Source organism: Pinus tabuliformis, chromosome J (assembly GCF_031772625.1).
Source record: "Pinus tabuliformis cultivar Carrire ecotype Pingquan chromosome J, CPIR1, whole genome shotgun sequence".
NCBI classification, from domain to species: Eukaryota; Viridiplantae; Streptophyta; class Pinopsida; order Pinales; family Pinaceae; genus Pinus; species Pinus tabuliformis.
The window spans coordinates 410510569-410526779 of record NC_142295.1 but is presented as its reverse complement, the minus strand read 5'-3'; the positions used below and the strand labels follow the sequence as shown (position 1 = coordinate 410526779).

The 16211-nt window shown below is 37.9% G+C and overlaps 1 long non-coding RNA gene across 1 annotated transcript in view; it reads right to left on the bottom strand.

The window, feature by feature from the left end:
• Positions 1-26: 26 nt before the first annotated feature.
• The window catches only part of LOC149227578 (uncharacterized), an 85173-nt gene continuing 68988 nt past the window's right edge, over positions 27-16211 (bottom strand). The window contains exons 2-3 of the long non-coding RNA XR_016247151.1: positions 288-359; positions 27-132 (exon numbers count right to left, since the gene is read on the bottom strand). This is a non-coding gene — a long non-coding RNA (uncharacterized LOC149227578). The remainder of the gene's footprint in view (positions 133-287; positions 360-16211) is intronic.

Below are 16211 nucleotides of genomic sequence, written 5' to 3'. Positions count from 1 at the left end.
AAAAACTGAATGTATGAATGTGTATTTGTCTGTTTGTTCGGGTCAAAGAGAGATAGAAAACTTCACATGTATGCAAGTGATGCACTCCTTTGGGAAGGAAGTTTCCCTGATAAGTTGTTATCTCCAAGGAACCTGCAATCATTGCAATGTAAGTTATCTTGCAAGTGATTTTACTTGTGACCTTTGATATATTAGTTTGATAGAATTTTCAGATCAAAGCACTGGAAGTTTGCATAATTGTGATATATTTGATTGGAATAAATATTTTTGTCTAACAATCTACTTACAAAAATAGCAGAGAACTCATATTTTGGAAGGAATTTGGAATTCCTCCTGTAAACTTATTAAAGCTCAAGTCCCTGACACAAGAATAATTTTCAAGTAAGTAGGCCTACAAGAATAAAACTGTTGATAAAAGATAATAATGTAACAACTGTATATCATAAAATAGACTGATAATTTTCGAAATTCAAACTGCTGGGCACCTAAGCTCCAGTTAAGAAGGCTATCACTCCGTGCTTTAGGAGCACCACATACACAATTCATGTAAATCTGGACATGTTCAGGAAAAAGAAACAAAAACTGACTGCATAAAGAAAAGGTTTAAAAGCAATATATAGAAATCAACAAACAGTACCACATTCCTCTAATTATTGTAATATCATACAGTTTCCTCTTGCAGATCACAACCTGCATCTTATTTTAAAAGCACAAAAATGATGATTAGGAAGAATCCAAATACAGTATCAGTGCTCATGGTGAAGTTAGAAACATTCTCAAGGTTCAGTCAAGAAAATTCCATTCAAAGCAATATATCCGGAGAGGAGGAACTGTAGAATTTTAATTGGAATTCAGTTTATTTTCAGATTATATTTAGACATATCGCCTCATAATTATATTATAGTTAAATTGACTTCATAATACCTGGGTCAATGGTAAAGAGTCGACCATAATCCACTGAACCTTAACAGAATGATTATTTAAAGACAATGTATAAAAAAATTTGGAAAACACTTCTTCTCAAATCAATACGTTATGTTTCTATGATTTGTATGAACAACCTGCCATAAGTGGCAGGTTAGCCTTAAGAGTTTGCAAGTAACTTGAGCAACTTCAAAAAAACTCCAATAGAAAATAAACCTATGAACAATTGAACAAACACAGCAAACAAAGAGGATTGCTGAAAGTGTATAATAAGAAACACAGCGCAGGGAAAAAGAATTTGCAGAAGAAAAGAAAAATAGCACTGCATGATAGTGCAATAGTAAAACAGCTCCGTAAACACTCACGTAAGAATCAAACTGCAAGGAGAGAATTGCCGCAAAAAATATATAGAGGTATATATCTTGTATATAAAAAGGTATCTGAGACATGATCTTTGTCTACGTGTTCCATGAAATATTTAAAATTGTTAATTAAGTAGGTAAGATATATAAAATATAAAATTGCAAAATTCAAATATAATACAACTATTTCTAAATCTCATCATATTCTAGCCGCTTGGAGTATATTGTCCTCAATTGCTTTCCATAGTAACAAATTTTCCTATGAAGAAATAAATGATCCTCTAGCTTTCTGTAGTTGGGGTTGTTGCTACACAATCTAGTAGGGGTCCTAGGTGGAGAACCTATGGGACAACTATCAGACCAAATGACAACAATGGGACAAAGTCCCACTGTCAGTCAATGTCCCCTGCTCTTTACAGAATTCCACTGATTCAACTATTTCTAAATCTCATCATATTCTCACCGCTAGGAGTATATTGTCCTCAATTGCTTTCAATGGTAACAAATTTTCCTATGAAGAAATAAATGATCCTCTAGCTTTCTGTAGTTGGGGTTGTTGCCACACAATCTAGTAGGGGTCCTAGGTGGGGAACATATGGGACAACTACCAGACCAAATGACAACAAGGGGACAAAGTCCCACTGTCACCTCAGTCAATCAATGTCCCCTGCTCTTTACAGAATTTCACTGATGGGAGGAGTCTCGGTATGAAATGAAATGATATTTTAAGTTCTACGAGACTAAAAATAGTCTATGATTCCATTAGTTCTTGGTTTTTTTGCTTTTTGCAATTCAATCCTTTTCCGATTCAAATTGATGATGAGCTGGCCCAACCTTCCAACAATCCCCTCACCAAAAATGCCAAGAAACTGATGCTAACATGTTCTTACTTTCTCTAATGTCTTTGAATGCATCACATTCCAAAATGAAATGTTTTTCCAATTCCACTACCCCAAACGTGAAAAATGTACACACCCATTCTTCCCAAGCTTCTTCAGGCCTTTTCCACCATCCTATTTCACACCAAAGTTGATGAGAGTTGGTCAGAAATCACTTATAATGATGATGTTAGTAACAGGGTATGAAGTGATTCCAAGGGCCCATTCAAGGAGAGACTCAATTAAGGGCTCAATGCTTTTCAAGAAGCTAAAAGCTGTCCTAAAGACCTAGGAGGAAAATCTAGAATTAGAGCTCGAGAAATTATATAAATATAGTTGTATTTAATAATAATACATATAATAATTTTATTATAATAATATAAATATATAAAATTCTGTTTGGTTTTTTCTGCTTCTGATTTTGCTGCTATCAAGCTATTTCACTGCTTTATTTTTCATGTCAGCACAAAAGCTTTTTCTTGGGAAATGTCAGATGGTTTTGTATCTTATAAATTATAATGCAGAGTTTTTCATTGAACTGCCAAAAGAATATCTATTTGTATGTGTTAGTGGATGTATCATGTGTCATATTTAAACCAATATAAGTGAATTTTTTTGGCCTTCGTTGTCTTGTACTTGTTCCAGCATAAGAACAATAACTCCATCTTTAGTCAACAGGGGTTTGAAAGGACAATGAAAATGCTTTAAAACTGTTTTTGTATATCTATCTTTAAAAGATTGAAGTATTTTAAGATTCAGATGTATTTTATTTTTCGAACAGTTATGAATGGTTGCTCACAGGACTTGTTGCCATACCATTTCTCATATGCATATCTATCTTTAATATACATTTTTTTTTCGAATTTCTATATGTCGAATTTTATGTCAAATTTTATCGACAAAATTTTAGTTGCCGAACTTTATTCGAATTTCATGGTCGCCTAACTCGAACTTGAACTCGAACCTGGTGACTAAGTTGACCACTATTGATAATATCTGCGATATTCGAAAATATCATAATATTTTCAACAAAATGATATATCGCCCAAAAAAATATCGGCAAAATATCGGTTATGTTTAAAAATTTGAAAAAATTATTTTTTATTCTTGCCGATATTTTGCAGATACCGATATTATCAACATTGTTCTTGACTATATAATAATAATATATGAAGATATTTATAAATAATAATATAAATATATAATAATTTTGATATTTTGTTTGAATATATAATAATAATATATGAAGATATATGTAAATAATAATATAAATATACAAGTATATAATAATTTTGACATTTTGTTGTTAATTGATTGGTTGATTATATTCTCATTCTAAAATTTACTATATAATTGGGTTCAAACAAATTTCCCTTTATTCATTTTTATTCTTATCCTAATCTTTTTATTTTTACTCCATAACAATCAAATTTATTTTTTATTTTTCTCAATAAACATATGTTATTAAATATTTCCTTATAAAATAAAATCACTAATTTTCTTATAAAAATGGACCAAAAGATTTTTAACCTAACTGTCATCTATTAATTTAATATTAAATTTTAATAATTTTATTTGGCTTTCTCCAACATTTATATTTGGGACATGATGCATCTCAGTTATTTGAACCTGTGGATAGATAGGATTTTTTATCTTTTTCCTAAGGATACCTGATGAACCACGGTAGTTGGTTCGGAACGTTGACTAGTAAAAATTGATTATGTGATTAATCTCAAAAAATGATCTCATCTTCAATTATGATGAGTATACCTAAGGTAAAGAAATTTCAAGATGATATAGGACCTCTCAGGAAGCTTTGTGAGATGATTAGACACCTTGAATAGGGTTTCGTTATCCATGAGAGACCTAATTAGGGTTTACACTAGACCTAGGGTTTTTAGGAAAAATGTGGGAAAAATTCCTCCAAAGTGCTCTCTAAGTTAAGGTAAGACAAAATAAAGGACCTAGTAAGATTTATTCCTTCAAGTAATATATGACCCTTAAGAAGACTGACTTATCTAAGGAAAACCAACTAGGTTTTTCCTCCAAGGGCATACCTAGGGCATAATATTTCCGGAGATTTGACCATGAGAATTCCAATAAACTTTGAGATCCTCTAAAGGAGGTAGCAATGCAGGTGTCTATCCAAGCAAATTTGAGAAATTAATCACCGAAGAATTTTGCAAGGTGCCCTAGCTAGGTCGTCTAGGAAAAGGGGCCAAAATTTTGGAGAGAAGAAAAGAGAGAGTAGGGAAGGTTGATCACCAATCTTTCTTGGATCAGTGCCTAATCCTTGGGTGATGGAGTCAATGATGATTCAAGATTTTCCAAACTCGTCTTCATGGAGGTCAAAGAATGATGCCCTAGCAATCACTCTTCAACAATTACTTACTCAATATCTATGGCTTTTCATGGAAGAAGAAAAAAGTCCCATCCACTAGGAACATTCATATATTGTCATGCAATGAGTAACATGTGCAATTTACAACCAAATAACCTTTTACAGTGATATTCAATAAACAAAGGCACAAAGGAATTAACTTGGTTGCAATAATTCCACACATTAGACATTATGATTATTCCAATAAAATAATTTCAACAAGATAACACTTACAAGATAACAAGAGATAGATCCAACCATAGAAAGAAGTAGCTCCAAGAGAATTTGAAATTAGCTTCCAAAGATATCGAAAGGCATCAAAGAACATCCAATTCGTCCAAGAAAAGAAGCGTGGGATTCCTTTTAAAAGAGAAGTCCAAGTGATGATGATGCTCTCTCACAATGAGAGCTAGTTCTATTTATATGATTCTTTCCTAATTCAATTTAGCCTAATTAGCCCCAAAAATTATAAAATAATGTGCAAATAACAAATCTTGGTGACAAGTCCACCAAGTAGCTAATAAAGTGATGAAGAAGCCATCCATAAGTGAGCCGAAATGATGAAATCGTGATGTAGAAGGGTCGTTTGAGGGACTTGTTGATTCCTCAAGATGCCATGATGAGGGAGACGGCTCCATGACTGATGGACAAGGGCGTGGCCCCTTGATCTCTATGCAAATCATCATGTGGTTTTCCAAAGTGGCCTTGGAGCACAAGTACTGGTCTCATGGGTGTTTGGATGAAAAATAAGCCTACAGATTGCTCTGAATGACGGATCTGAAGATGGTGCATGCCTTCCCATGTCTCAAGAGTGGGGCAAATCTTCCTTGGGCCTTGGATCAACTGCCAAACCATGTGTACACTGCTATGCCAGTTGTGGGCAATGCTAGTCCAAGTACATCATCTCATAAATGATGTGGGGCAATGAACAAGTTGCTGAAGGTGTTTAGGGTGCCAGTGAGATGAGATAATTTTTTATCACATGATCGAGTCCCATGCCTCTCAAAGCATCCCCTGCAAATGTCAATATGATCCTCTAGTGGGCTTGGTCCCCAATTAAGTTGCCCAACCCATGATGAAACCACCTGCCGATTATGCATAAGATCCCATTAGAGAAATTTTGAGGTCTAAAATGGGCCTCAAAACAAAAATGTACAACCAAAATCAACTTTATAGGAACCAATAGGATTCAACATGATGATGTCAACCATGGGGGATGATTCACCATTTTTAGGGTAAAAAAGTAAAAATATTAAAAATAAAAAAAATAAAAAAACTACTTTTTCAGCTCGTATTTTCAACTTATCTCCTTACAGTTTTACTAGATTTTGAGCGGGAGCACTTGTTGGATGAAAAATTTAATTCCTCATACAAGGAGTACCCATGTTGCATACATACTTTCGATGGACCCTACTACACGAAAAATGAGAAATACATATCACGTTTTTTCATGTATTTCTCATTTTTCATGTATCAGGGTCCATCAAAAGTATGCAACATGGATAGTTGTTGGGTGAGGAATTAAATTCCACATCCAACGAGTGCTCCTACTCAAAATTTGAGTAAAACTATAGGGAGATAAATTGAAAATACGAGTTGAAAGAGTAGTTTTTATTTTTTCTCTCTAAAATTTGATGACGTTATCTAATCTTATTTTATTATTTCCAATATTATTTTATAATATTCCTTAGGAGGACCATTTTAGACCTCAAAATTTATCTAATGAATGTGTCTCCTCACCATCAGGTACAACAATTCATTATTGCATCTAGGTGAACCAAGCTAGTTATTCCAGGGCACAAATGAGATTTCATAATGGGTTGCCCTTCCAAATTTGGGGCTTTGAGCATGTAATAGTGTTACCTCCCTAGGTAGGATTGGCTAATAAACAACCCTATTAGGTGTTCCTAGCCCCTAAAAGCAAAAACATATCCAAGGTACATCCTTCAAGTGATAGGGGATATTTGGATAATGATGAGGTGGATCGGGACACAAGGGTCTCAAGACCAAATGCCATGGGTTCAAGGGTGGTAATGATGAGGGTTATCCACATATTTAGGAGTATGGATGTAAGAGGGAGAAATCATGATACATGAGTTACCCCGACCTTTTTTTTTCTGTCCTTCTTCATTTGCCTTTTGTCTTTTCTTGATTTTTTTTATTATACTGCTCGGGGCTCCAGAGGATGAGAGGATGTTGTGTATGATATAAGAAATGATTACCCCCTTAAGGTGGGGTAGTTCATCGCCCACCAGGGGTTGGGACATGTATGGGTTCCTTAATGATGCAGGGGGCACTCAAGGGGCCCTGGGAACTAGGGTGATGGCCATAATGAAGGGGTAGAGCTCATGTTTGGCTTTTTCCGACATGCTAATATATTGCCCCGACCATCTTTTACATTTTGTGGTATTATTTCATTTTGTATGTGGCCATGATATGCTTTTATATTTTTTTTCGCTGCATCAACCTTCAAGGCTACGTTCCACACCCAACCCAGACATGTAGACAAAGGGAAGGAGAGTACCAAAGCCTTGTGGAACTAGTGGTCATGTGAACCCAAAGAGGGAAGATGGTGAAATAGGGCATGTAATGTGTGTTATAACTCAAACTAGCAGGGGTCCTAGGAGGGGATCCTATAGAACAACTACTAGGTCAAGGGGCAGCAATGGAATGATAGCCCATTGTCGCCTCAACTAAGGCTCCCTGCTCTTTACAGACTTTCAGTGATGTGAGGAGTCCCGGTATGAGAGGAATCACAAGAATAGATGGACCAATGATAAGATATGGGGTGATTCCTAAAGCCTATTCACAAGAGAGACTCAATTGAATAGCTTGCTTGAGAAGCAAGGTGATAGGCTCTCTAGAAAGAGCTAAGAGGATACTTGAGCCTAGTTTTGGAGGATATACCTAGACTTGAAGATCCTTGTGGAGAAATGGATTCTATGTAATCCTTGTGGAATTTGAGTTGTATAGTGGGACCACAAAGAACCCAAGTGGACCCAAACTAAGTTAAGGGTATGGAGTTGATCAACCAAGGAGGGGATTGAACTAATTAGGGAAGAGAATAGGATCAAAGGACTAATTTTGTTTTGAGATTTGAATGCAATGATTCAAGTGAGGACACTAACCCAAATAAACCTAGGGAAAAAAATGGTATTATGGCTAGGGCTTGCTATATCTCAGGATTCCATTGTTGGATTTGCCTTTAACTTGGAGGACCTCTTGAGCAAACTCCAGCGTAGTAGCGAACCAAAATTCAAGGGTTATGGATGGCTATAAGGAATTTCGCTTGATGCCCTAGGTGATCGTCTAGGGTTAGGTCTAGAATTGGAAAAAGTAAAGAAACGAAGGGTAAATTTGACCACCAAGGGGCTGTGAGGATCAGTGCCTTGCTTCTTAGGTTTACTGGAGTCAAGATACACCTAGATCAGGAATTTTCGTGAGTTAATGAGCTCTAATTGACCTTTGCTAGCCTCTCTTAGGGTAGCAACTAGGTTAATAGAGATTTATACTTCAAATTTGCAAAGGAGATGAAGTTTCGAGGTCTTTCAACCTATGAGGTGCCTCTAGGAACATTCACCAGCTCCCTCAAATAGAAATGCATGCATCAAATCACTTATTCTAGGTTTTCAGAAGAATTTCGCATTACATTAACCTGTACAAGAATAATGATAACAATATACATGCATTTGACAAGTAAGATAACAAGGATATAATTAAAAGTTCACTTACATGAGAGAGAGAGTATATCCATTCATCAACTTCGCATTAGAAAGAAGCTCCAAAGGCAATAGCAAAAATCCAAACATCATAGTGCATCAATAAAACTCCAAAAAGTTCATCCCAACAACAAGTGCAAAAATCTCTCAAGAGATACTAATCCAATCCAAGTGATGATGGGAGGAACGAATGAGGCTCTCAATAAATTTATATGAGCACAAAAGAAACTCATCAGGAGGTTTAACAGTAGCAAGCATGCCTTTTACCAAATCATTCAATCTCTTATTAAATTCCTCCATGGTTTCATTTTCATTCTTCTTCATAAAGCTAATAGCATTGATCAAGTGCCTATTCTCTTTCTTCTCTCCAAATTTTCCTATGAAAACATTACTGATATCTTGTAAGGAGTCATAAGAGTTAGCAGGTTGCTTAGTGAACCAATCAAGAGCATCCTCTTCTAAAGATAGAACAAAAAGTCTCATCTTCACATCCTCATAGTTAGTAATGTTACACCACTTGAAAATGTGAAAAATCGGTGACCCGATTCCTACTGCAGCAAACTGATGATATTTCTCCTATTGTTAAATTACTTTGAACAAATTACTTGTAGTTTTCTATTGTTGGAATTTCTAAGTCTAACTGTTAGAAACCCTTCATGTACTTTTTGATTTATTTCTGCCTACATGTTCTGTTAGATTAACAAGTTATTTACCATATAAATACTGAAAATAAATACAAGTACATGCTCAACACATTACAGATCATCAACTAAAGAAAAAAAAGAAAACACACAAGTGACACTGTTGTTTTTGGACTAATGTCCTTGGAAAAACCCAATGCGAGAAAACCGGTGCAGCCTAAGTAACCAGATTCATTAGGGAAGGGCGACGTGTCCGAATCTAGCGTGTCGGACATGATTTGCCCAAAAAACGTGTCCAAAAAACATGACACGTCGAATCCAATTATGACACGTCGAATCCTGTGTGTGTCCCAAAAATCGCCATCGCCATCGTGTCACAATTTTGGATTGCGTGTCATGCTTTCTAGGACTCGTTTAGTGGCAAAGTGACTTCTGCAGGTTAGAAAAAGGCCGCAATTGCTCATTACAGTCACGCTTTTCATCATTTGGCAAGCATTGTTTTATTAATGTTTGATATATGGCTAAGTTAATAGCAATGGATTGTAGTCGCATTTGAGTATTCTACGTTTCTCAAGAGATGTTGTTGTATGCTGTGTTCTAACAAAACATGTGCTTGAAATACCAGAACCATTATTGCTTGGAAACTCCGAGAACTCGCTTTTTTCACAGTTTCGAGTGACAATTTTGATTGCTCAAATCTGCAAAACCCAAAGGACCCTTGATTCTTTCATATGTCGTTCATGGCTTCTGTTTACCAATTATTTCTACTGTAGCAGCAATTTCTTACAAGTTATCCATTGTGCCAAATAAGGAGTTAAACTAGTTCAATTAAAAAAAGTGTAGTTTGATTTTTGACTAGAAGATTATTCAGGATAATGTTTTGAATAACCACTGTGATGGTATTTGAATTGTTAAAGGAGATGCTATTGAAAAAATCAAAGATAACGTTGAACAGTACATGAATGCAAAACATGAATCTAATCATCTCGTCGACAACCTTCACAGGAATTCAAGAATAAGATTTCAGTTCAATGTTTACTGCGAGGGGGAGATGTAGGGTTGTCTTGGTGTCTGTAAAATTTTAGATCATACATATAATATCTTCTTTATTATTATTATTTTATTGAGATATATAAATTTTAAAAAATAATGATAAGATTATATATGAAATGGGGTTGAATAATGTTCAAGTAGTCTTTGATGGTGTAAAAACTTTGAGGTTTGCATTTTAAAGTTTTTGATAATTCATGATGGTTATTTTTTTATAGGTTAAAAATTTGTCAGTGTGTTTATCTTACTATCTTGTAGTTGTAAGTTGTCTTTCAGTTATGAATTATGAATCATGATTTATCATTTATGTGACCACTGACATGTATTTGAATTTTGTATGTACTATGCATGCTATAGATGAAGATCTATGTTTGAAATCAATAAATTTGTATCATTAATTAAAATTTGTGTAAGAAATATCTAATTTTTAATATATATATATATATATATATATATATATATATATATATATATATATATATATATATATATATATATATATATATATATATATATATATATATATATATATATATATATATATATATATATATATATATATAACGAATCCTACGTGTCCTGTTCGGGGGAGTCAACGTGTTCGAAACCGACACTACGAATCCCAAATCCTACGAATCGCGAATCCCCGTGTCAGGTGACTTAGGGTGCAACTATCTGAGGGTTTTATTATTAAGCAGTTTCAGAATACAATTTGGGTGCCAAAACCGGCTCACCCAACAGAGAATGATCTTGGCAGTAGTACCTCCCAGTCAGAGACAAATATTCCTGCTAAAACCCTGTATGAATAATCCCACAACTCTCAATTCCAATCTGTCTCACGAAATCTCCTAACGTCTGCCTCTAGGGACTGCGTCAGCCTCTCTGGCCCAACGTCAGCCCAATAACCCATGCGTCAACCTCTGGAGGCACTACGCCAGCCTCTACATCACCCATGTTGGCTCTCTAAGGCACTGCGCAGCTCCTGGCTGCCTCTGCGTGGGCCCTAGCTAGCTCTGTGTGGCCTCTAGCTGGCTCTGTGTCCCTCTCTCCTGACTTTTGCATTGATTCTCCCAGTACTCTCTCTGCCTCTCTGCTTTTGTGTTCACTGCCCCTTAGTTGCAACTCTGATCACTCCTTCAATTTCCTCAACAAGCCCTGTGCTAGAATATCAAATTCTTGATCAACTCGGTGTGTTCTCCAAGTGACCCTCAAACCTCCTCTTATACTTTTCTCATTGACAATTAAACAACCGAGATTAAATCCCTAATCAACAGCTAAGATTAGATCTGGCTTGATGCATGACTTTTGGACCCTTCTAACTCAGTTTTATATTAATTCACATTAATATTTTATTTTCCCTAAGTTTAGACTTAGGGACTCCATTCAAAATATTAATTATTTTAATATCTCCCAAACTGGTTAGATTCTGTCGAAACCATTTCTAGGTATTGGAGATCTCATGTGCTTTAGCCTCTCCACCAATTTTCGTGGGTAGAGCACATCCAATGCTACCCCAAATCAACACTCCCTCTTAGCGAGGATTGTGCTCTAGTATTACTCCTCACTGAGTATCACCCTGATCATCCTACATCAGTCCCTGTGCTAATGCTAGGCTTGTTGCCCAACATCCTCTGCACTGTTGCATCATGTACTGCTACCCATGGCCCTGCCACTACCACTGTTGCATCGTACGGCAACTCCAAACACTCCACTGCATCATCTGACACTAAGTCCATCTTGCTACTGCTGAATCTTGGGCTCCCGTAGCAAGGAATTGATCCAAGAGGTGGACTCCTCGAGGATCCTGCCCATCTGTAGCTCTTTTGAACTACAACTCTAAATCTCCTCACCTCCCTCTTGGAGATGCGACTGCCATCTTTGCCAAATGTCGAATGACCTCCTCTCTCTGCTACATAGCACTAGACCGGTCTATGCACTCCCTGCTGGAGCTTGTAGATCTACCCCTCTACGTTGTTGTTTAGCAAGTGAAAATTCTGACTCCTTGGCTCGAAGTCCTTTGAGGAGAAAATTCTCCTTCTATGTGCCTTTGCTCTTTTCTGATGGATTTCTGCCCCGACAAAAACTACGCCCTTTAAGCACTGCGTTGAGGCTCTGCGTCACTCCCTCTGCCTCTGCAAACTCACGAACTGGAAATCGTACCTCTCTGTCACCTTACTCAGAGAGATATTTCCTCGGATCTGCTTCCTAGCAAGGACTCCGTAATCCCTTCAATGGGATTCGAATTGCTGCCAAGTGCATCTTTCAACCTCACTGCTTAGCACTGGATTCGCTCTTCCTGTTTCAAAATCAATGCTTTGATACCATGTGAAAATTCCTAGACTTGAAGGAACCCCTACTGCAGCAAATACATGTGAAAATTTGTACTACTGAAGGAACCCTTACTGCAGCAAATCTGAATCTACTTCACCTACTTGACTTTTAAATTACATTCATCAATTTATTCTTTTGAATACTGAAGCAAATTACTTCTGCACCCTACACTAATTAAATATTTGATCTCATGAAATAGAAAACAGAGCAAAGAACAAGATATATAGGACACACTTATTTTTGGACACAATAGTCCCCGGAGAAACCCAATGCAGGAAAATCGGTGTGACATCTCTGAGGGTTTATTATTATGCAGGAGAAATATCTGAATACAAATCTATCATACTCATCAAGCAATCCTTTATAGAGAAAATACTGGCAGAAAATCTGAGTGAGTTTTACCGCACTTCACCCGACAGAAGTCCCGCTGATCTAGCACAAGATTGGCTAACCCCGACTATTTTTGCATTGGCTTTGTGTCAGCCCTGCGTCACCTTCTCCACCCTCTGCGTCAACTCTCCCGCCTGTTCCGACATTTCGCAGCAATTCCGGCAGTTCTTGGCAGTTTAAGTTGTTCCGACAGTTCTGGATTTTGCGTGACAGGTAGTATTTCTACGTCAGCTCTCCTCGCTGTCCTGGATTCTGCTTGATAGGAAGTTTTTCTACGTCATCTCTCTCACTTGTTCCGGCAGTTTCGGTTGTTTCGACAGTTCTGGATTCTGCATGACAGGCAACTTTTCTACGTCAGCTCTCCCGGCTACTGCACTGTGTCTGCGTCAGCTCTCCCCACTGTTCCAGTAGTTCCCGACAATTTTGGCTATTCCGACAGTTCTGGATTCTGCGTGACAAGTAGTTTTTCTACGTCAACTCTCTTGTCTTCTGCACTGCCTCTCTGCAAGGTCTCTTTGCCTCTCTGTCAGTATTCTCCGGAATGTCCTTCTCCCGGATTTTCACTGCCCCTCTACTGCAAGATCTCCCCAATCAATTTTCCTCCTGAGAAATTCTCACCTCAGAAAATCGATTTCCTCAATCACTCTATGTGTGTTTCCAAATAAACCCCAAGCCTCCATTTTATAATTTTCCTGTTGAGTCTTCAGCGGCCAAGATTAAGTCTCTAATCAATGGCTAAGATTAAAACATGACTTGATTCGCCTTCTAGATCACTCTCACCCATATTTTGATTAATACCCATTAATATTTTAATTTCCCTAAGTTTAGACTTAAGAACTCCATTAAAAATATTAATTATTTTAATAAAATACAATCCGTGTGGAATTTCACCAAACGGTTTCTGGGTCCTTTAGAACTCATGTGCCTTAGCCTTTCCATCAATTTTCAAGGCTAGAGAACTTCCGATGCTACCAAGAACTAACACATACATTGCAGCCTACACAAAATAAAATATTGGGAAAATAAATACTGTAGTGGAGAGAAATAAACACACAATTACACTGTTTTTTTGGACAAACGTCCTCAGAAAAACCCATTTTGCAAAAACCGGTGCAACAGTTGAGGGTTTTATTATTATGAGTAGTAATTTGAGTACAAATAATTAGATGCCCAAACTAGCAATCTAATACAGAGAATAAAATGGCAAAGAGGTAGTGGGAAAAATGTCACACTGTCGCTGGCGATCTGAATCTGATCTAGGCTTTGGATGGCTAGCCCCATGTTGCCTCTGTGTTAGCTTATGCAGATCTGTGTCACAGCGTGTAGGCTTTCTGTAACACTTCTTGTTGGTCAATTTGCCTCTGGAACTTCAACTCTCTAGCCCTCCAGTCTCACACTCCGACTTCTGGCACTAGATCTCGACTCTTCAACAAATTTACGAACTCCCTTTGAAGCTCTGCACTGCCTCTCTGAACCTCTCTATGCCTTCTCTGCCTTGCACTCTCCGGATCTGGAAAAACTCTCTTCTGGTCTACTATCCTTGCCCTTCTCTCATTGCTTCGACTTTATTGAATCACTTCCGACAACTCACAGCTGCTACTTAGGAAATCGACTTCCCAACAAAATTGAACTGCCCAAGTGTATTCTCCAAGTGCCCATCGAACTCCTTATAATCTATCATTGGAGCACCACTGGCCAAGATTAAATTATAATCAACTGCTAAGAATAACTTGGAGTTGATCCTTGTCTTCTTTTAGAAGATTTGCACCAGATTTAATTAATACCCTTTAATTAACCAGATTTCCTAAGTTTGGACTTAGGGAACCATTTTAAAAAGTTAATTATTTTAATTAAATCTCTAGGTTGAACTTTTCCAAACAATTTCTAGGTATTGGAGAATGCATGTGTCTTAGCCTCTCTGCAAAATCTCAAGGCTAGAGCACAACTGATGCTACAAAAATCAACACTCCCTCTTAGTGAGGAATGTGTTCTAGTTTTGCAACCCACTAAAGCATCACTCAGTCTCTGCACCATCTCCTACTGCGCTGCTGATGTCTGGCTATTGCTGCTCACCAACCACTGTGCAACTCTGATTGCTGCATCCGTGCTGCTGCTGACCCCATTGAACTGCTGCCAACACTGCATCTGCATTACAACCTTTTCCATCTGCTGCTGCTGCAATTGCAACAACTGCAACGGAAAAGCATCCAAAATACTGAACCAACTGTGGTCAGTATGATGCATCCGTCGTTCGAGTTATCACTCCTGCTAGCCTCTACACTGTCACTGAAGCCTCTACACTACTGCTAGCCTCTGCAATGTCACTGAAGCCTCTACACTATTTCTGACTCTGCACTATGCCAACTCTGCTTTGCGCTGCTCAGTCTCTGACCTACTACTAGCTTCTGCATCTGTCACTCTGGCACTTGACTACACCAACTACCATTGGTCCATCCTACTATTGCATGCCTTGGGCTCCTGTAGCAAGGTATTGATTGATGAGGTGGACCTCCTCAAGAATCCTGCCCATCCTGTAGCTCTTTTGGGCTACAACTCTAGATCACTGCACCTCACCCTTGGAGGCATCTCAGAGAAATCTTCCTCCAATTTTGAGGACATCCTGTCGATCTCAACAGATGCAACCTTTTGATTCTGCTTCTCCTCCTTGTCCTTCTTTCTGAGAGGAAACTGAGTGTTGTAGTGGCCCAACTCACCACACCTGAAGCACTTGATCTTCAAAATGTCCTTCTTTTTGAGAGGAAACTGAGTGTTGTAGTGGCCCAACTCACCACACCTGAAGCACTTGATCTTCAAAATGTCCTTCTTTCTTCTGCGCTGCTCCTGTTGCCCCTTTGATGCAAGGGCCATGTCCTCCTCTTCCTTCACTTGCTTCATCCCACTACTGTTATTACCACTGATGGTGGCCTTCACCAGATCAAGCCTCATTTCCTCCTGCTGCAGATCAGCCCACACACATTCCCAATCTGGCAGTTTTTCTCTGACCAAGATACTCTGGATGAAAACTTGCCAATCTTCAGAAACGATGTTCAGTGTTAATCGTACAAACTCTGTAGGCTGGGGCGTTGGTCCTACTGAAGCCAGTTGATCCCGTACATCCTAAAGCCTAGTAAGGAAGGGGTCTACACACTCGCATTTCTGCATCTTCGTGCATCTCAGCTTCTCTTCAAGGTACATCTTCCGTTACTCTGAAGATCCTTCATACAGCGTAGCTAATGCCTCCCACATCTGTCGAGTAGTATCTTTGCCAGCTATATGGGATACCACATGATCTCGAACCCCATCAAGAATGAACCTCTTAGCTCTCACCATCTCCTTCTTATACTTCTTCAGAGGATCTACATCAGCGGGTACAACTACCACACAATCAACATAATTTTTGAGATCGTGCTCATCTAGAAGGCAGGAAATCCTATCCTTCTCCATCCAACCAATCTTGATCTCTCAATCTAGCTGATGCCATCTCTCCTGAAAAAGTCGAATTGCTTCCTCTTCTCCTCTATGCAGTTGTTGCCCAT